Consider the following 21,757-nt stretch of genomic DNA (forward strand, 5'->3'; position numbering starts at 1 on the left):
CCCGTTTCTCTGGGTCCCCACTGAGTAGCTTTTTTCTTGGTCCGTAAAACTCCTCTAAAGGGGCTGGTGCCCACTGGGATATCAAGAGCTCTCTTTAGAATCTCCATTGCTGTACATTTAGTATTCACAACGTGTCTCTTAAAAAATGCCCTGAGATCATTCATCAGGCACTGTGCTGTGCCTGCCTAGCTGCTCTCCTTCAGAGTGTGTGCATGGAGTGTGTGTGTGTGTGTGTGTGTGTGTGTGTGTGTGTGTGTGTGTGTTTGTCCAGGACCCTCCCCTCCATCCCTCCATCCGCTGGTGAACACACACACGCACGCACACACGCTGTGGACACACACCCACACACACACACACACACACACACACCTTAACCTCCTTCCCTTCTCACCAAACCAACTGCATGCTCCAAGCAGACCTCTGCCAGCTGGCAGACTGCTCTCTCACAGAGGTGGGCTCCCTGGCTGGGCCAGGGCTCCAAGCTGCTTATGCTCCAGTGCTGAGGTGAGGCTCTGCAAGCAGGCGAGCAGGAACCTGAGCCCGAAACTCAAGGTGCGTGAGGATGTTGGCGTTGGTGACCAGGAGGGTAGCTGCAGGGAGGGCATCCCTAGCCTAAGGCAAGCAAACAAGGGGAGAGAAGCAAGGTCGGGGGGGGGGGGGGGGGCAGAGAATGGAGGCCCCCGAATCTATCACTGCCACTGCCCCTTCTCTGCAGTTTCCCCTCTCCTCCCCCCACCCTCTTTCCCGGGTTCACTTTAGAAATTGGTTTGCCCTCTTCACTGCCAGCAGTTCCCGGCAAAGCCCAGCCTGAATGGTCGTGTTCAAGAAGTGAGGCAGAGCCTAGCTGGGTGGCTGGGTTGCTGGATCGTGTCTTGGGAAATTCTTTCTCCAATTGTCAATTTTGTGTTTATTTTTAGTTGTGACCCGAGCCAGTTGCTGCGCCTTTAAGCTGCTTTCCCTTTCGGGGAAACCGACGCCAGCACTCGAGGGTCGAGAGGCGCTGGAGAGGGCCCCCCCCACCCCGAGTTCTGCGCTCCCCTCTTTCCTCCCTCCTCCCCCCTCCCCCGCCCCTTCTCCCCTTCCCCTCCCCTCCTCGGCCGTCCGGCCGCCTCGGCGCTATCCGTCACCTCGCAGCCTGCCGCACTCCTGGAGCGAGGAGAGCGACGAGCGAGCCACGGAGATGGTGCCGCCCGCGGCGCAGCCATGGAGCCCGCCCGAGGAGCCCGCGCGCGCCGCTGCCAGCCTGCCCGCAGCCCGCTGCCTGCGCGCCAGCTCCGCGCGTCCCGGGCCAGCTGCTGCCGCCCCGCCAACCTCCGTCCACCCCGCCGCTCCACGCCACTGAGCCCCACGCCCGTGCCGGGCTCCGGGGCACCGGCGCCCTAGTCCCGCCGCCGTCGCCGCCGCCTCTGCGCCGCCGCTGCCGCGCCGCCGAGGCGGAGGAGGAGAAGAAGGAGGAGGAAGGTAAGAAGCGCGCTGCTTCTAGGGGGGCGCGCCCGCAGATCTGCCCGACCAGGGGTGGGTCGTGGCTGTGGTGGGTCGCCCCGGGCCGGCTCAGGGGGCGATGGACGCTTGGGCGCCCCCGGGAGACAGGGGCAGGGTTGGGGGAGCCGAGCGTCGGGCCGCCTGGAGTTTGCGCGGCCAAGGGGAGCGGCGGGCTGGGCACCCGGTGTTCGGTGAGTCTCAGCCTTGGCGGGCTCGCCTTGGCCGCCCCGGGTGCAGGGTGAGGAGCCCAGCGCAGGGGAATGCAGCGCGTTCATTATGGAGCCTTTGTGTGCACGCTGGGGCTGTGGGCGCCTTTGGGAGAGCTGGTGAGATGCGGGGCCTGGCTGCTGGAAGGTGGGCCACTTAGCTGGGGTGTCCGGCAAAGCCCTAGCCCCGGGGATGCCAGAAACAGCTATCTGAAGCATGTGCGTGGTTCCTGGGGCCATGTTCACAAGCGGACACAGACGCACACTCACACGCACACACAGCCGCACCACATTCGCTGCGCTCTCAACCACAGTCACCCCCCATCCAAAGACGAAACATACAGGCGCGTTGGCGCGCGCGCGCACACACACACAGACACACATAGAGACACACACAGAAACACATACACAAACATCTGCACTTGCACCCTTCCACCCTGATGCTAACAAATCAGTCACCCAAACATATACAACTACATGCACCCCTCCAATTCTGCTGAAATATGTACACATACACACATTTCTTTTCCAGCCTGGTGCTTTGGAGCTTGGTGTGTGTGTGTGTTTGTGTGTGTGTGTTTTCTTAGAGTGTCCCTAAGAAACTACATGGCAACTGCACATTACTGCAGATCCAGTACCTGCTGCTCTCTACCAACACACACACACACACACACACACACACACACACACACACACACACGGTGGGGGGGGGGTCAAAGACAGACACACAGACACACACGGGTGGTTCAGAAACACATACAGAGAGGGAAGGAGGGAGGGAGAGAGGGAGGGAGGGAGGGAGGGAGGGAGAGAGAGAGGAGGAGAGAGAGAGAGAGAGAGAGAGAGAGAGATACTATCCCACCCCTTAAGCTTTTGTGGACACTTCTACGAGAGCCCTTAAGAACTCCATTCTGGAAAAAAAGCATACCCAAGTCTTATATCCGTGCCCCCTCCACATCTGAGCAAGTGCACACACACACATTGAAACTGCACAGGCGAATGTTTGACACTTTCCCTCAGAAGCAGGTGATAACCCCCTCCCCACAGCTGCCACTGACAAGCTTTTGGTCACAGTAGAGGATGAATTCTGCCAGACCTGACCCTCCCTTTGGCATCTTGGACCAGCTTCAGAGCCCTGAACGGGGGGGGGGGGGGGGGGTCCTCAGCATCCTGCAGCTCTTGTGGAGGGCGGGGCTGTCTCTGGCCTGCTGCCCAAGGAAGAAACTGCTATAAGAGCAAGGTTCCCTTGGGGGCGCCCTTTTCAGGAGTGGAGGGTGGGGAACTCTGCTGACTCAGAGTAAAGCACCAAGTGAGTTTTTCCATCAGGAGATGGGGTAAGCAGTGTGCACACTTTAGCCTACGGGTCCCTCCGAATGTGTCAGTTCAGCCCAAAAGCCTGCTGCTGGGAGACCCAGACCCTCCTTCCCTTGCCCTGCCGGTTGAGCTCACTGCAGGAGAAACTGGGGGAACTCAGTTTCTAGCTTTCTGGGAGCAGAGAGAGCTTTCCTGGGAAGTCTTTACTGTTTCCATGAAGCAAAGGGCTCTCAGCTCTTCCACAGGGGCAACTCGATAACACTTGGCCATGCCCAAACAAACAAGCTGCGTCAACTCAATTCCATGTTTTACCCCTCATGTGAAGGAACCAATTAGTAGCTTGGCCTGAGGATTGTAGCCTAAAGGTGTGTGTGGAGAGGGAAGCAAGGTTGGAGGAGCAAGGACTAGTGTGTCTGATTTAAGTAGAGACGCGGAGACTGTAGCCCTGGGTAAAATCGTGACAGAGATAGCTTCGACGTCAGAGCCCCTTTCCTCCCCCCCCCCCCCATGCTGGACTGCTCCGAGTCCCTTCCCCCGCCCCCCTAGACTATTAAGGCGGGGCTTTGCTCCTTTCTCTGTCAAATTTGATGACAGAATCCGTGCCAGGGCAAGCTGTTAATAGCTGATAGGACTTTATTGCCTGTACCTCACAGGTAACATTTACCATTTTAAAAGGAGGCAGAGGAGTGACTCTTTGGATGAGGTCTTAAAAGCACCTGTGGCAGCTCCAGCCAGGAGCATTTGTGAACAGTGTCTGCTGTGCATATGTCTGAACCTGAATTGTACACGGTGCATGTGGTGTGTGCGATGGGGGGGGGGATACAATTATGGAGGGCTCTAAGGCCCACAAAGATAAGATTTAAATTTATTTGAGAGGCAGTTGGGAACCACTGCAGGATCCCGAGGAGGGAGGGGCATATGCTCTAAGCAAGAGAGAAACATTGCTGTGTGTGGAGATGTCACACCCAACAATTGCTGTGCAAGTGGGGGCTGAAGGCCATGAGAGAGAGGGGAAAGGAGGGAGGGAAGGAGGGAGGGAGGGGGGGGAGCCAGGGAGAGAGGGAGGGAGCCAGGGAGGGAGAGAGTCAGGGAGGGAGGGAGTCAGGGAGGGAGGGAGCCAGGGGAGGGAGGGAGCCAGGGAGGGAGGGAGCCAGGGAGGGAAGGAGCAAGGAAGGGAGAGGGCTGGTGAAAATAGGGGATGGGTGCTTTAGACTCCTGGCTCTGGACGTATTGCAGAGCTGCACTGGCCTGCAGAATGGCCAATCTATGGGCCTAAAGCCAGCAAGTGCCCCCAAGCTAATGCCTTGGCACGGTGGCTTCAGACAGTGCAGTGGGGCTTCTGCTAGGGAACTCTTGGCAGACTGCAAACTCCATTTTGAACGAGGTAGGGGACTCTCCCTCTGGGAAGTGACACATTCCAGCGGGCTTGAGAAGTGAGCTACGTGGCCTGCCCAAGGGATGTTGCTACCAGCACCATCCTTTGGAAGCACTAGCAGTAGACTGGCAAGGTGCAACACAAAATCTCTGGGATTGCAGGTGATATCTACAGGCTAGGAAAGCCCTGGAGCTGGGAGGGTGGCAAATGGGGAAGGAGCTGGAGTGAGGCAGCCACAGTCTTGAGGAGAAATGGGTAAAGGAAAGCACTGGACCAGCACGGCCTTACTACAGTAATCCCAGGCCAGCTCTTGGTGGGAGTATGGGTGCAAGACAAGAGCCTATCCACCCACCCATTTATCTGCATAAATGAGAGGGCTCTATGGTTACCCTGGCAAGGAACCATGAAGGGTCAGCACAGATGCAAAGGAAAGGATCTCTCATTGTTTTTGAATCTCCAAACCAGTTGAAACCATGAAAATACAGACACACACACACACACACACACACACACACACACACACACACACACACATTTTCTATCTCTCTTCCTTCATCTGTTTCACTCCCCCTACCTCCATCCATACTTGGATCGAATTTGTAAGCAGGTAGCGCAATAAGACATGTTTGGATTGTAGGGGTCCATACCTTCACATGGAACCTAGCAATCCCTTCTCTGGGGACTGAGATGGTAACTATGGATGCTGAGCAAATACCATGAGCTGGCCACACCCAAGTCAGCTTCAGCTTGTGAGCCAGCCTTGAAGCCATTAGCATTCGCAACAGAAAACCCTGATCTTCCTTCTCTTTCAGGGACTTCAGTTTGCCTCCCCACCATAAACTCAAAAAGATAAACATTCTCTTGTGTTTTCTGCAGCCAACATGGAGCATTCTCAAAATGAGCTGAACCTTGCCATCTGCAGAGAAATCCGAAGACTAAGGCCCAAGGGACAGGGTTGGGAGCAAATGGAAGAGAAACTGGCCATTCTTTCCTCTTTTCAGACCAGGAACACCAACCTTAGAGTGGAACATTGATAGCCTATTCACAATAGTTCCTTCTCCCTTCTAGTCAGAAAAGTGAGTTTGAAATTGGAGTACACGCATAGGCACAGCAACAGGGTGAAGGAAGAAAAAGTGGATAACTGTACAGATGGATGGATGAGAGGGTGGATAGACAGTTGGGTAAATAGATAAATTTGTTTTGATATTTGTGTTAGTGAGCTTGAAAAGGAGAGGTGTGGAGTACATCACTAGTGACTTCTCTCTGAGCACCAGTACCACTATGGCAATAGCCATATCAGCCTCCCCAAGCTGTTGAAAGAGCTGTCTGCCTGGTTGCACTATCTGAACCTCCTTCTACTCCTGTGAGCCTTCCTTAGTCCTCTTTCTTGCTAGTCCCGCCTCCTCTCCTCAGAGAGGAGCTCCCCAGGCCTTCCTAGAGCTAGCCAGAAGTCTGCACATTACACCCTTTCTCCAGCCAGCATGGAGTCTGTGTAGTCCTCAGTGGACCTTAGCAATAGTTTAGGTCAAGCTACAGAATTGCCCAGCAGCAAAGGAGCTCCCCTTGCTCCCCCATTTCTTTTCTTTCTTTTTTTTTCTGGGGTGGGAGTGTTGGTTTTGGTTTTTCGAGACAGGGCTTCTCTGTATAGCTTTGGAGCCTGTCCTGGAACTAGCTCTTGTAGACCAGACTGGCCTCGAACACACCGAGATTCTCCTGTCTCTGCCTCCCGAGTGCTGGGATTAACCCCACTTCTTTATGGGAGCAGGCATACAGTTGCATCATGGCTTTCCCCTTGTACATCTTCCCTAGTTATTCCCACTTCTGTAGCATGGGTTTTCACCTTGCCTCTGAGGTTTGGCCATGTACCCACAGTTACTTGCTGAATGACTCACCTGATTTAAGTGGTCTGCCATCATCTTAGACTTAACATTAACATTGCACTCAGCATTCACAAGCTGACCTCATTTACTGCCAACAATGACGGGCTCTTCTGACCTTTCTGCTACCACAAGCCTCCTAGTCGCCCAGACGAGAAGCCCAGACCACCTCTGCCCTCTGCCCTCTGCAACTATGAATGTCTGTCCTTCACCAGTCTCTCTTTTTCTGCCTGTAATATACACCCCTGCCAGATTAATATTCAGAAAGATCCATTATTCATAGACACTTCTGCTCTGCATGCTTGAGAATGATAGCTGATTGCCTGTGGGAAATTTTTTAACTTCCTTAGCCTGACATTCAAGGCCTTCCTTGAGTCAGCCTAATCCTATGTACTCTTTCAACTTTATTTCTCACTTTTTATCCACATCATTGATTCTCAATTTTTAATGTGTCTCCAAATGACTTCAGGGTACTTATTATAATGCAGCTGCCTGGGCTTCTGAGTCAGTAGGTCTGGCAGCTGGAGTCCAGGAATATGAATTTTAACAAGCTCTCCCAAGTGGTTCTGAAACATAGCTCCATATGGACCCTTGAGTCCATCCACAGTCTCCGAAGCATGTTTTATATACAATTGTTGCATCTGCCTTTTCACTCATGCCATTGCTCGTCACGAGTCTTCTCTTTTCCCATCCAAATGACACCATCCTTGTCCTTCACGTCTACATGCAGTTGCCTCCTCTGGGGAAGGCTTCTCTAAGTACAAGTGACCTCTGTTTCTCTGTGTGTCGTCTCTGTCTCTCTCTGTCTTTCCCTGTCTTTCTCTCTGTCTGTCTCTGTCTCTTTCTCTCTCTCTCTCTCTCTCTCTCTCTCTCTCTCTCTCTCTCTCTCTCTCTCTCTCTCTCCCCCCCCCCGTGTGTGTGTGTGTGTGTGTGTGTGTGTGTGTGTGTGTGTGTGTGTGAGAGAGAGAGAGAGAGAGAGAGAGAGAGAGAGAGAGAGATTCTTTACCCCTCCCCTCTTTCCTCCTTCCCTTGACCTCTTCTGCCCATCTCCACAATGCATTTGGTAATACATCACTGGCACATTCCACTAGAATTGCTTGAATCCTTTATTCATCTTTACACACAAGTAAAGCTTCCTATAGGTGTTTGTTTTACTTACATTATGACTTCAGTGAATCTAATATTTTTCATCTTTTGTTTTTGCCCCCAAAGCATCCAATGTTTTACACATACTAGGTGCCAAATAAACATTGTTGAATTGGTTTGGGTATTTGTTGTCTCCTATGAGTAGGGGGTTCTATTACATCTCTTCATACACATCATCAGAGAGAATCTAGAGGAAACAAGAATCCCTGTCCTCATTCTCAGTCATCTTTGTGTGGTATAGGACCTGGTGCATAGAAGAAAGACTTGATGCTGGCTGAGGAGCTCAGTGGAGTGTGGGAATGGACACGTGAGGGAAGAAATCAAATTCAGGCAGATAGAACTTGAGAAAGAACATGGGATAGCTCTACAGAGTAGGATAGGAATGGACTCTCAAGCAAGGAAGGTAGGCTTGGAAATAGTGGATGACTATGGGTTTTGCTCTTTACTTATGAACAGTTTCAACCTCTAAACAGGAAGAGAAGTATCACAATACTTGTATAATGATTTCCCACATAAAAGCAATCATCAGGACTTGGCCATGCTTGCTTCATCTGTCCTTTCTTTTACAGAAGTATTTGAAAAGAAATCCCAAATGTCAATCACATCATTTCATCCCTAACGCAGCTTTTCACAGTGAGCATTTGTTTCTCACATAACCACAGTACCATTCACAGAGCTAACAAAAGTAACAACAATCTTTTTATAGCATCCATTACCCAATCCTTAATCAGACATCGTCAATTGTCTCAAAACTTATTGTACAACTGGCTTGTTTGAATCAAGAGCCAAGAGAACTTCACTTATTGAATTTGGCCATTCTGGCTTCCAAGGCCCCTTCAATAGCCCCTTGCTCTGACTTGGTTGCTTTGCACAATGCCCCGCATTCTGGTTTGCTTTTCATCATCTGATTAGGCTTCTTAGTGTCATTTCTCCTATTCTGTTCTTCCCTTCATTCTCTGTAAATAGGAATTAATTCCTGGCTTCATTATGTTTTTTTTTCTTTTTTCTCCTCCCCATCCCTATTCAGTAGATTGATGAAAATGGACTCATCCTGGGATGGGAAGACCAGTTAAGAGGTTTTTACAGCAGTTGGATGGAAACAGAATGAAGGAGATAGGTAGTGTTGGAGGCAGAAGAAATTGATTTACCCACTGATGATAACTGGGATGAGAGAAGGAAGAAGAATGAAAGATGATTCCAAGGCTTCACGCCTGCATCACCTAGAGAACAGGGATGTCGTCATATGTGAAGAACGTGTTTTTAATGAGAGCAGCAGGAATCAGGGTTAGATTAAAGGAGGAACTTTCTCGCAGTAAGAAGCCATCTGCTGTTTTTTCCGGATAACATTATATTTCCCTGAACATTTTTTGATCCGTAGTACAGCTTAGATATTTGGACCCTCTCAAACAAATCTGAAAGGCACTCCTTATTTTTAACTACCCAATTAAACCTTCAGCCTCACGGTCTTGGGAGAAAGAACAGAATGTACACCTCTGGGTAGAGAGCAGATAATGCTGAAATACCCTGTAAGGATTAGCCTATCTCCCATAACATCAAAGGTTTCTGAGTCATCAGGCTTGGGTGGAAGAGTAGAAGATTCCAGTGCTTGGGTTTTCTTATAGACTCAGCAGGTGAGCATAGTCACCCCAAGTCCTTCCTAGAGCTAGCCAGAAGTCTGCACATCACACTCTTTCTCCAGCCAGCATGGAGTCTGTGTAGACCTCGGTGGACTTTAGCAATAGTTTAGGTCAAGCTACAGAATTGCCCAGCAGCCCCAGGCTAGTTAGTAGGTTCCCAGAAAGCACCAGGATTATTTACCTACCTTGGTCAGAAACATGGTTAGGCTGTTTACTGGGATCAGGTAAGAACTACTTTCTCATTCTTAAACACACACACCCTTTCCTGTCCCCCCCTCCCCCCAGCTCATCTTTCTCCTTGGCTCATTCTTTAGCTTCCTCCCTCTCCCGGTTCAGGGTTCAGTCGCTGCCTGCCTGCATACATTTATTCTCTCCAGTTAATCAAACACTGGCCCCTGCAGCCCATTGTGTTGCAGATTGATCACTTAAGCAGAGTTATTGATCGCCCAGAAACCCTTTGGAGGTAGGGGTGTTCAGGAAGCTGGGATCTGACAGTAGATTGGCTGGTGGGGCCTCTCTGGCAGCCTGGGCTGCTCTGCTGCCTGGATACATTTTAGGAGGGAGGAGGGGGTACAGACACAGGGGTTCATTAGAGGGTGTTCAATTTTCTCTTCTTCCCTTCGTTTGGAGGTAAGGCAGGGCAACAGAAGTTGATAACGCACTCCTGGATCTATCCCTCTGCCCATGTTTTGGTAAAAGGGGAAAAAGCAAAGACCTTGCTCTATAAAGACTCATAATTTCACAGAAAAAAGTAGTTCTTACTTGGAGGAAGCATCTACAAATAATACAAGATGGACAAGAATTAGATGCCACATTATTTACTCTAGAAAGGAAATGCCTCAGGGGATCAAGTTTTAGAGAGAACGAAAGTGCAGGCTGAAACAGAGGTGGAAGGTTTTCCCAAAGAGGTTGAACTTGAGTTGCCTTTTACATAACCTGTGAAACTGAGATGTCCGACTAGGGGAGGAGCAGGCTTTTAAGGGGGCTGCAGGGAAAAGGCTGAAGGTGGGAACTTCAGGGGAACCAAAGAAGGGTTAAAGGAGGTCTGCCTAGCAGAAACAGTGGGGTTGGAGATGCCTTGTGTGTGCGATACTTGCATGGGGAAAGGGCCCAAGATTTGGAGAGCATTGGCTCTCAGAAGGAGGAGTTTGGACGTGGAGACACCCTAGAGAGCTTTCCTGCCTGCGTTGATTTAGGATACTTAGTCAAACAGTAGGGAGCAGAATTCATGGGGGAAGGGGAGGGGGAGAAATGGCACACGTCTTGTTAGACACTACCTCAATCCAAATGAGACTGAGGGTGGTGGGCATAAAGATGAGCATAAAATGCAGAGGGTACAGAAAACATTGGCGCCGCAAGTAAACTACTAAGCACTTTCTCTTGGCTTGGTTCCGGCTCCTCATAGCCTCCCATTATTGGGCTCTGCAGGGGTCAGAATGCCATTGGAGTTCGGATGGCAAAGGGCTAAGCAGTTAATCATGCCAAGAAAAGATTTGCCAAGGAGCCTTCATTGTTAAGACTTAAGGAGTAAGCCATGAGGAATCTGGCTGCAGAATCCTATAAAGACAACAGCCAAGCTGAGGTGCAAAGGTTGGAAGCAGGGAATACTGAGTCTGGTCTGTTTCAGGCAGGCCCAAGAGCTCAGTGAGCTGTTGGGAGGAAGGATACATGGTTCAACTTCTGGGTAGAGTGAGTTTGAAAACTCCTCTGGGCACTGGGGATCGTCCCAGTGGAGGTCACACCTGTGCCTGGGTATGGCAAGAGCTACCACAGCACTTTCATGCCAGCTGGAGTTCTGGGGTTCCAGCTGGTGTGGAGAGCTACGGGAGGAGGCCACAGGTAGGTGAAAGAGTGAGGTGAGAAGTCTCTGCCTGCTCTTTTTTCCCCCCACCGGCCTGCCCCTGCCTGTCCAGCCTGCCGAATGGCAACTCTAGGCAGTTAGCTGGGCCCAGTCCCCAAGCTTTCCTGGGGTCAGAGAAGGTAAGGAACTGCAGGCAACATGCTATGGGTAAGATCTGAATCCTCCTCATGGTGTGGAAATCTATTTGATGCCTTAGAAAGATGAACGAGTGGAGCAGGTCTGCCCGGACTCAGGGCTCCTAACCACCAAGGGAGCTCTGCTTTGGAGGCAGGACCACCCGGCCAGACAGGCCTGTCTTTGATTTTGATACAAATCCACTGGGGAAACAGAGGAACAGATGGCTAGACTGGTGGATGAGCACATGCACGCACATGCAGTAATGTGCTCTCGTATGCACACACGCACTGCGGAGTCTGTCAACCGGCAGCCTCCATCACTTCCCTGCTGAAGGTTTCTGTTCAGTGTTTTGGTTGCTGATTTGAGGCGGGGGAGGGGGGAGGCGGGTTGGGAGGAGGGTGGCTGAGAAGTGGGCAGGTGTCCAGATTGAAAAAATGCTTATGCAAGTGAGGGACTGGGAAGAGAGAATGCAAGTCGCTGACTAGGGGGGTTATCATATTTATTACCTTTCGCGTGGAAAAACACACTGGGAGATGATGAAATAAAAGAGGCTACGGTGGCAACAGCTGGCTTAAGACCCAACCACATACGTGGTAAGGAGTCTCCATCCGGAAAAATATCTGTTTTCATGGTTTTCTCCCCTTATAGTATATATTTTCCTTACAATAATTGTTCTGTTTATCATTCTGCTTCTCGGTTGGACTCAAGCAAGTTAGTTTCAGGTGCTTAACCATTGACACAGGGGAGACTGAAGTACCCAGTTGCATTTGCAATGAGACTTGCCTCTAATCCTACATGAACATGGCCCAGAAGTCTGAATCTTGCTTCTGGGGGTTGGACTCAGCTACCTTGCTATGGCATGTGGCTGGCAAGGGTGTCATATGAATTGCTGGCTCTGTTGCCACCATCAGTGAAATCAGACAATTCAGGTATGATTAATAAAGCAAATGTTACATATTCATCTTGTTACCTACAGTTGAGTTGAATCTTTCTAATATGTACAGAAATCGGAAATCACTCACTGACAGAGATAAAGGAGGGGGAGGGATCATTAAACAGAGCACGAGCCTGCTGCCATTACATGCTGTAGAGACCACCAGCCACAGAGTCCAAATCAAACTTGGCAGTTAGGTCTACTACTGTTCCTTCCTCTATCCCTGCTCCTCATATGCTTCTACACATAGCTTGTCTTGGTTTGAAATTCTAAATGAATTCTGGAAATGATCCAACCTAACTTTTGACCCAGGACCCAGTTCCATTTCATTATTATTACGTGTGTGTGTGTGTGTGTGTGTGTGTGTGTGTGTGTATATACACATATATAAATAAACAGACACACATACTCATGTATATACATATATACACATATATAGCACACAATTTAGGATATATATTCATATATGCAACTATATTTGCATTCATTTATTTGTTTGTGGGTGGGAGTGCTCATGCCACGGCACACATGTCCAAGTCAGAGGGCGGCTTACAGGAGTTGGCTGTCTTCCTCCATCATGGGGATTCTAGGGCTCAAACTCAGGTCACCAGGCTTTGTGACAAATGCATTTACCTGAAGAGCTACCTCACTGGTCCTCACCAGCATTTTAAATTTACCATAGCTACAAACAAATTCAGGATCTCTCTCCAACCTTTCTCTTTGCCGTCACCATCACTTTTCAATAGCTCAAGACTTAGATCCATCCCTGCTTCTTTATCCAGTCAATCACTAGCAGTCTCCCAAAGGTGCCCAATGAATCCATCTCTTCTTGGCCAGTTCTATCATCATTATCCTGGCCAATCTCTCATAAGCTTACAGATGGATTGCTACATCAACCTCCTAAATAATCCCTCTGTGTCCATCCCCACCACCCTACGCCTGTCTTCCAAAGCTGCTGCCAAAAGAATCTCCTAATGATGTCTTTCATCATGGTACTCCCTGCTCAAAAGGCTACAAAGAGCTCTTTCCTTAATATATATATATATATATATATATGTATATATTAAAAAAAGAGTTTCATTCCCTGGGATTCAGAGCCTGCCTTCCACAACAGCTGGGCCTCAGCATTTGCTCAGATTTGGATATGATTTGTGTAATGAAGCTGAATCAGTCCCCTTTCTGAGGTCTTCATCCCCATTGTGAGGCAACCATCAACTATGGTGTCTAGAAGTGGGGCATTAAGAAGTTCATTAGGACTTAGTAAGGTTATCAGGGTGACACCTGAGTGAATAAGTACTGATGGCTTTATAAGAGGATGGGGAGGGAGAGAGACCACCATAGACCAACACATACACATACACCCTTCTTGTCTCTTGCCACGTAATATATAGTGTCACCTTAGAATGTTGCCAGCAAGAAATCCATCACCAGATGTAAGAATTTAAACTTAGAGAACCATGAACTAAATAAAAAAGAGCTTGTCTCTGGTATCTTGTTCTAGCAATAAAAACACAATTATTTATTAGCATTTTAAGGAAATCGCTGTCTTACATTTTTAACTCTCAGGCTCCCCTCTTCTCTGGCTTCTCCCTTAGTGCAGCTCACTCTTCTCATTTCCTTTCTCTACAGTCTTCTTTCTGCTGTTTCCTCTGCCCACAGTGGCCCCTTCTTCCGTGCCAATATTTGTATCATCTCCCCTGCCCAACAAGCTGAAATCTAGCATCTGCTGTGAAGTCATGCCTGACTATTTAAGCCCTTATTAGCTGCCACTTCCTTTTTCATAACAGCTTTCTTTAATTATAAAAGCAATACCAATATGTGTAATGGGAAACTTTGAGAACACACTCAAATACAGAAGAAAACAAGGCATCCACAATTCCCCCTGCTTTTGGAATCTGAACACATTTCAATAACAGATTCTACCATCTTATATTGCTCCAATGTTCTATATATTTCCTTTCTTCCCCAGCTAGGAAGTTAGCTCTTCTGGGACCTTTTTCTTATTCGCATGTCCTCCAAGACATTGCAAGAACTCAACAAAAACTTGATAGGCATTATCCAGGCTATAGAGCTACCCACTGCTGACGGAAGAAGGGGCCATGTTTAAGTAGCTGGGCTAGAGATTTCAAGCCTTATGCAGCCATTATGGCTCATCAACTTCCTCTTCCACAGAAGAGAGACCAGGACATCAAGAAAAGGTTGAGAAGTCAATTATGTAATGCCCTGGAATTCTGCTGCCTCTGATGATGGGATTCCCTTGTGAAACTGTTTCGCTTTCCTTTTTATTTTTGAGAATGTATTTTAATTACAGCATTTACACTCCCTTCCCGTTCCTCCTTCCAAACATTCCCATATTCCCTGCCACCCTCCCTACACTCCTTCAAATTTATGCCCTCATTTTTCATTAATGTTATTGTATGTATAATCTGTTTAATATTATAATGTTACTTGCATTTATGTTTTCAAGGTTGACTGTTTTCATGCTGCTTCTTTATCATTTTAGGAAGCCCCTAGTTTCGAGATTAGTGGCCAGAATGAACTTTCCCTAATGGGTTGGAATTAACCAACAAGAATCCATAATTATCTCCTTTGTCCATTACATTAAATTGGAAACTTTTCATCCTGGACAGATCAGTCAACTTACCATCACTATAATGAAATATCTGGAGCAATTATCTTATAAAGATAAAAAGGTTTATTTTTTAAGATTCTGGAAATTCCAGCCAAAGACTTTGTAGCTTCACTGCTTTGGCCTTTGAAAGAGCAATACATCCTGGAGCACGTAGAAGAACAAAAGGCTCATTGTGAACCAAGAAGCAGAGAGGAGGGCTGGGAGACTGAATGTGGGAGGGGGGAAAGAGACAGGAAGAGAGGGAGGAGTCCCATAATCACCTTTCAGGATATATCCCCAACAACCTAAGAGCTTCCCCTAAGGCCCAACCTCTTAGAGGTTCATAGACCTCTAGGTACAGATACCCTGAGACCTAAGTTTTAATATATGGATCTTTGTGAGACTACTATCCATCGTCAAGCCAAGGCACAGCTTCAGGACCATCTGCCTGCTCATTCTTTTTTTTCTTTTTATTTATTTATTAAAGATTTCTGCCTCCTCCCCGCCACTGCCTCCCATTTCCCTCCCCCTCCCCCAATCAAGTCCCCCTCCCTCATCAGCCCGAAGAGCAGTCATGGTTACCTGCCCTGTGGGAAGTCCAAGGACCACTCACCTCCATCCAGGTCTAGTTAGGTGAGCATCCAAACTGCCTAGGCTCCTACAAAGCCAGTACGTGCAGTAGGATCAAAACCCAGTGCCATTGTTCTTGAGCTCTCAGTAGTCCTCATTGTCCGCTATGTTCAGCGAGTCCTGCTCATTCTTCTTATCTCCGTGTCACTAAAGTACATCTCACAGTTTCCCTGGTTAATCCCTTCACTCTAACAAATACAACCAATATGCCATGGTCTCAAAACGTGATTTGAGAGTAATTTGCTACCTGCCACTCCTCATTTCGGCCCGAGACAGAGCTCAGCTAGGTTTCTACTGGAAGCAAATGCTACCCCATGTTTTTCTCTTGTCCACTGCAGTTCATGACCTCCATCAACAACATGTCCTGCTATTGACCTTGGACTTACTCTGTTTAAAAATATTGATATGTACTTGCTATTGTGTTGCTAGCTCAGAGTGTTCCCCCTGCTCTTTTATTTGAGCTCTATAAACAGCATTGAGCAGGAAGTGTACTCTGAAGTCAGCTTTGCCACTTACTGAAATGTATTTGACGATTTCAAAGACAAATTTTGAACATTTCTGAAAGTAAGATGTGTCTTACTATCCATAGCACATTGTCATTTAATTGGCAGCAGTTTTTCTTTACTTTCTTAGGGAAACCTGAGGCGGGAGACCACCGTGTTGCTTCCTGCTGCCACCGACAGCTTCGTAGTGTCAATGAAATGCAGTACTAACTTACTTAACCTCTCTGAGGCCAGTCCCTTTATCTGCAAAGTACCCACCTCAGAGGGTTTTGTTGTGAGGGTTCAAAGATAATATTTATTCAGCACTTAGCAAATGGCCAGCACTTTGGTGGAGACTCAATAAATGTTAACCATGATAATTTCCCAACTCGATCAACTATAAACCCCTCAAGGGCAGGGACATGCTTTTTTCCTCTTTCTAGCAGATGGTCCGTTGTGAAAGGTGGAAAGAACTTCCCTTTCCAAAATTATCTCCTCGGTTAGACTGCCAAACAGCCCAAATTTCACCATTAATCACTCCTCTGAGTTAAAGCCTTATCTCCAGAAGACCTCTGTTAAAATGCAAATATGTCACTTGGGAAGGTAACACATTCATTCATTAGCATTCATGATCCCATTAGTGTCGATTAGTTTATCAGATTAACTTAGCTGTCACCAGACAAACCCTGAAAGTCCTGATGAGGGGGCTGGTGAGATGTGCTGATGGATGGTGGGAGATGAGTGAGGGGCCAGGCCCTCCGGAGTTTCTGGCCATCCTTGATCAGCTCTTGCAGGTTGGCCTTTGATGATGGGTGGGGTTAGGACCGTGGTCTGCAGTCACTAGGACAGACGTCAGTGGTACCACAGTGATGCATGCGAATAGGAGGGAATGGCAATGGGAAGCTGGAAAGGACTGTAGAGATGATCTAGTCCAGGCTCCCTCTCGAATATCTAACTCTCACCAGCACTGTGTGCTCCTAACCCTCCATACCATAGATGTAAAAGTCACATGAGACATTAGAACATTTTGTTTTTGTTTGCCCCTGCCCCGCTTTGTTTTAAAACAAGTCTTACTATGTTCCCCAGGCTGGCCTCAAATTCTTGAATGCTGGAACCACATGTATGCGCTAAAATGTTTTAGCAAAATATTTTTGATATGGATGGCTTTTCAAGACAAGGTTTCTCTGTATAACAGCCCTGGCTGTCCTGGAAACTCCCTTTGTAGACCAGGCTGGCCTCATGCACACAGAGATCTGCCTACCTCTGCCTTCCAAGTGCTGGGATTACTCATGTGTGAGCCACCACCACCCAGCCCAGAAAGCAGTCTTAGGTTGACCTCTTCCTTCCCTCTTTCTCCTGGCAGCCTCTTTATTGTTATCTTAAACCAGGTCTTGCTGTGTAGACCAGTCTGGGCTTGAGCCTGTAGTCTTTCTACTTCAGATTCCAGAATGCTGGGCTTAGAGGTATGTGCCACCAACCCTAGAAATGGCATCCACTTTAAACTCTCAGAATATAGCTAGACCATCTTCTCAATTTTGAGGGTCCTTTTATATTTCTCTCATGAGGGAGGCGAGTGTTAAGTTTCCCAGTTTGTTCAATGACTCCTTTGGAGACCGTGCTTCCACAGCTGAGTGGCTTAACTCAGACACCCAGGAACTTCCTGAAATTTAAGTACAACTTTGACTGTCATCTCTACATGTCCTGCCTCAGGGTCTATAGTTCCCCACAGGGGTCTAAGTCCTAGAACAGGTCCCAACCATTGACCTGACAGCGTTTTAATGACTTCCCTTTGGCTACACTCTAATTTGTGTGGTTGCTCTAAAGGGTCTTTTATAGCACAGAGCATGGTACTTCTGGGGGCTCTGAGCAGCACTGAGCACAGAGGCCAGACTGCTTTTATTAGGAGCTAGTATCACCTTTGGAGAACTCAATGTTTAGTGAGCAAAATCCTCTTTGTCTCAGGTAGCTAAGAAATCCCTGCCCAGGATTAAATCTCTGTTTTAGTCAATTCTGTGTAGTCACTGCAACCAAAATAAAGTGACTGGAGGAGGAGCAATTTCAGGGAAGAAGAATTTATTTTGACTCATGGTTTCAGGGGGATTTCAGTCCAGTTTGGCAAGGAAGGCATGGCAGAGTTCATAGAGCAGGGGCATGGAGCAGAGACTCCTCACACGGCAGCTGGTATGAAGCCGAGAGTTTTTTCAATGCTTTAAATTGTGCATGCATACATGAGGCTGTGGGGGCATGTGCATGTGTGCAGGTGCCCAAGCAGGCCAGAGCATGGGATTCCCCTGGACCTGGCCAATGTGGGTGTGGAGACCTGAATTCACTCTTCCCTCTGCAAAAGCCATACACATTCTTAAGGACCGAGCTGGGCAATCTCTCTAACCCCTCAAGAAGAGTTATGTACCAGAACCAGGGGCAAGTAGAAACTTCAAAGACCTGCTCCTAGAGATTTTCTTCCATCAGCCAGGTCCTATGTTTTAACAGTCCTACATCCTTTAAAATAATAATTCCACAAAAGAGGGACTAAGCATTCATATTTGTTTGTTTTTACATCACAACCAAAGTTGTCCCTTCTTCCTTTCTCTCCTTCCAGTCCTCCCTTCTCCCACATCTACTCCTCTATCTTCTTCTTTCTTCTCAGATATAGGCAGGTCTCCCCGTGGATATCAGCCAGCCATGGTATATCAAGTTGCAGTGAGACTAGGCACCTCCTCTCCTATTAAGGCTAGATGAGACACTACGATGGGAGGAAAAGGGTCCCAAAAGCAGGCACTAGAGTCAGAGACAGCCCCTGCTCTCACTGTTAGGAGTCTCACAAGAAGACCAAGCCCTCTGCATATATGTTACAAGCATCCCCATTTTTAGCATGAACTGGTAAACATGGGACATTTCATATTGAAACCACAGTAGTCACCTTGTTCAAAAGAGCATTTTGATGTCTACTTCATTGAACTTACCAGTTGAAGAGCACCTCGGCTGTTTCAAAGGGATCTAGTAGATGTCCCTGATGGGGACCCATCTAGTTAGGCTGTTTCGTAGGCTAGCAGAGGGGCTGTGTGAGTAAGCACAGCCCTCTAGTTCTCTCCACTGTCTCCATTTATCTTATTCTGTTCACTGGAAAGTGGTGATTAATTCACGGACCCATACTGGAGAACCTAGGGCACGGGGAGAGGCCATGCTTACAGCTGACCCTTCTTGAGACAGGAAGCTTTCTAAACTGAAATTTGGGAGACTACCAGCATCAGTGAAGAACAAAATCACAAAAATCAGATGATTTGGAGAGAACTTGCAATCACCCACGAGTTTGACATGAAAAAGAGACATGGCTTGGGAATGCAGAGCTCTCTCTATCTCTGCATATTTATATCCCAAGGAGCCTACAAAATGGGTATATATTAGTGTAGTTGAGAGCTATAGTATACTAGTGGCAAGTGGCAATCTCCTAGAATATGTGACAAAACACAAGCTCATCCCTGGGGTCTTTTGTAACTAATGTCTTCTTCTATGGCCTAGTATTTGATCCAGTGTAACAGCCACTGTCTTCTCTAGTCATTGCAGATATTGTTTTAGGTTTGGGGTTTAAGGGCTATTAAGAAAATTCAACCAGTTTACATGACCATCACATAAGCTGCTCTGACACCCATATCTCAAGAGTCTCTGGCCAAGTATGTTTGAGAAATGCTATATACCCATTTAATAGCTGCAAAATGCACACTGCAGAATCAAAGGCTCTGAGAAAACCTGCTATAAAGAAGAAGCCTGCTAGCATCACTTAAAGCTTCCACTATGTATGTGACTACTGCTTACCACCCTCCTCTCTTCATCCTTCAACCTACCATAGTAACAGCTTTGGAGAATGCATCTTTCAGCCACGGCATCCCCCACTTCATACCCAAGAACACAAATGCCCCCCCCAACACTCAAGGTTCTGCAGAAACAGGACAGAGAGGGGTGAATTTGCTTGAAGGGGAGGTTGACCGAGGCTTGTGGGACAGGAAGAAAGCTTAGGAGCCTGGGAGGAGAAACCTCGAAATGGAGTTGAGAACAAGATGGGATGCTGGAGATCAGATCCCTCTAGCTCACTGTTTGCTGCTGGCCAGCCCCAGTAGATGTCATGCTTTTGTCCCTGAGCCAACAATGAACAGCAAAGCAGAGCAGCTTTGGCTGGGCATGGACCCTGCAGGGCCATTTGTGGTCATTGGCTTCTCAGCTGGGGCCTTTCCACTTTCATTCCTGCCTTGCTGCTCTTCATCTCCCTCTCCGAGCCTCTGGCACATTTTCGATTTCTCAGTCTACTAGTTGATCCATTTCATTTGGGTCTTGTTTTTTCCTCTTCTTTTCAGGGAGACTCAGGAGGCCTCTGGGTTCATTGATGCCAAATAGAAGCCGGAAAGCATGGGGTGGGAGAAAAGACAAGGACAAAGGGCAAGACATGGGACTGGCTCCCTGAGGCCTCTGAGCAGAAATGGTCTCTTCTGTGGTCAGCAATGGGATTTGAGGAAGTGTTACCAATACCTCCTGAGGTAAATAATGTCTAAGCTGTCTCGAAGGAAAATATAGAAATAGTGAACTGAACACTCAGAAAGGCGGGAGGGGGCATTCTCAGAGGTTATCGGGTTGTAGGAATCCAGCTAAAACCTTTTGAAATTGATGAGAGAGACAGACAGACAGACAGACAGACAGACAGACAGAGACACAGAGAGAATATGCAGACACGTTTCCACACATAGCTATATAAAGGTAGATCAGTAAAGTTTCTCGATGTTTCTTGATTGAGGAGGCCTAGGGGTACACAAGGAGGATCTTTGCGGAGGTCTATCAGGATCACAGGTGTGGCTTGTCGCTGGGGAGAGGAAACACAGTTTCTGGAGGGCAGTAGCTCTTTCACCACCACTGAAATGAACGCTGCAAGGAGATGAGAGGAGCTCATTTATTTTTTTCTATTCAGGGTGCAAATGTGTGTGCGGTGGAGGGTGTACACATGTATGAACATTGGCCTCTGAAGACAGACCCCACCGCTTGTTCCCGTTGCCAACAGTCAGGAGGTTTTCCTGGTACTGATAGTGCCTCTAGGATTTGATCACGACATTTGAATGCCTCTAATACCAGTGACTCAACGTCCTTGCTAGGCAGTTTATTCTGTCACCTCACCGCATTAAAGTTAGGAAATGAGTCCCCCTCCACTCCACACACACACACACACACACACACACACACACACACACACACACACACACAGACACACACAAGATTTTTCTATTTTTAGATGTGAAAAGCCCAGTCTCACTGTGTTCTCTTTCTTTTTTCTTTCTCTTCTGCGCTCCCCCTCCCCTTCCTTTCTCTCTTCCCCTCCCCCTCCCACATTAAGGCCTTCAATAGTAGTCTCATATTCCTATACAGACTCTTAGACTTCTTTGTAGCTTCAAAATATCCTGATTACCTTGCAACTCAGATACAAAATGCTTCTTCCTTTTGTGGGACCAAGAATTCTTTTACTCAGACATATTTACGTAGACTTTAGCTCTACCTATCATGATACATATGCCCTTCTGTTCTCTTGTTTACCTACCATGGTATGTATGCCCTTCTGTTCTTTTGTTTGAGTTCTCTGTGCTCAGGGTTAGATTCCCCCCCCCCCCAACTACCTAGATGTGGACAACCTGATAACACTCCTCCCTCCCTCACCACCTTCAGCTTTTCTCGATAACTTCTTCGGAAAGGTCAGGAATAGAATTTGGTGGGGTGGCCCATTGTATTTCTTTCAACCCCTGGCAGCCTGATCAGGAGTGCTGTGTGGTTATATGGCTGAAGATGCTGAGACATGGGAAACACATCCCAAGAATTTGGCTCACAAAGCATGGCCTCAGACTTTAGAAGACTTTATTTGTCTTGCTCTAAAAAGAAAATACACAAATGAAAGAACTTCCTGGTGATTTTATTTCCACATAACCAACGACTATTCCTTGAGTTCTTCTTATATACCAGGCCCTGTCCTAGATATTGGGAAAACATTGGCATTAGGACAAATCAAGCCCTGCCCTCCTAGAGCATACATTGCAAGGGCAGCAGCTCAGGTTTA

General features: G+C 47.8%; 1 protein-coding gene across 1 annotated transcript in view; it reads left to right on the forward strand.

Moving 5' to 3' along the window:
- Positions 1 to 429: 429 nt before the first annotated feature.
- The window catches only part of LOC121436942 (FERM and PDZ domain-containing protein 3), a 153,744-nt gene continuing 132,416 nt past the window's right edge, over positions 430 to 21,757 (forward strand). Inside the window, exons 1-2 of the mRNA XM_041636853.1 lie at positions 430 to 552; positions 918 to 1,461. The gene's annotated coding sequence lies outside the window, so the exon portion shown is untranslated. The remainder of the gene's footprint in view (positions 553 to 917; positions 1,462 to 21,757) is intronic.

Source organism: Microtus oregoni, unplaced genomic scaffold, assembly GCF_018167655.1.
Source record: "Microtus oregoni isolate MIOR12 unplaced genomic scaffold, Mior012 000050F_009, whole genome shotgun sequence".
NCBI lineage: Eukaryota > Metazoa > Chordata > Mammalia > Rodentia > Cricetidae > Microtus > Microtus oregoni.